The sequence below is a fragment of the Myotis brandtii genome, unplaced genomic scaffold (genome assembly GCF_000412655.1).
Source record: "Myotis brandtii unplaced genomic scaffold, ASM41265v1 scaffold247, whole genome shotgun sequence".
NCBI lineage: Eukaryota > Metazoa > Chordata > Mammalia > Chiroptera > Vespertilionidae > Myotis > Myotis brandtii.
In genome coordinates, this window is record NW_005359352.1 from 1,540,768 (window position 1) to 1,541,179 (window position 412).

Here is a 412-nt window from a genome sequence, read left to right on the forward strand (position 1 = left end):
GCTGCCCGGAGACGGCCAGCTCTGCCGTCCTTCCCCACGCAGACGCTAACCTACTCGCGGGGGCCGCCTCGGGGGTCGCTCGCTCTCCCGGAGATAGATGCGTCTTTCACTTCTCATTAAAAAAATATTGCATATCCCTAAGGTGTGCAACACACACATACCAGCAACAAGCCGACAGCCCAGCCAGCGAGCACAGCCTCCTCACGGAGCTGCCTCCTCACGGAGCTGCCCCCCCCGCAGAGCGAGCGCATTTCTTTTGTGTTTTAAATATGTTTTTATTGGTTTCAGAGAGGAAGGGAGAGGGAGAGAGAGAGAAACATCAATGATGAGAGAGAATCATGGACCGGCTGCCTCCTGCACGCCTCACACTGGGGATCGAGCCCACAACCCCGGGCACGAGCCCTGACCGGGA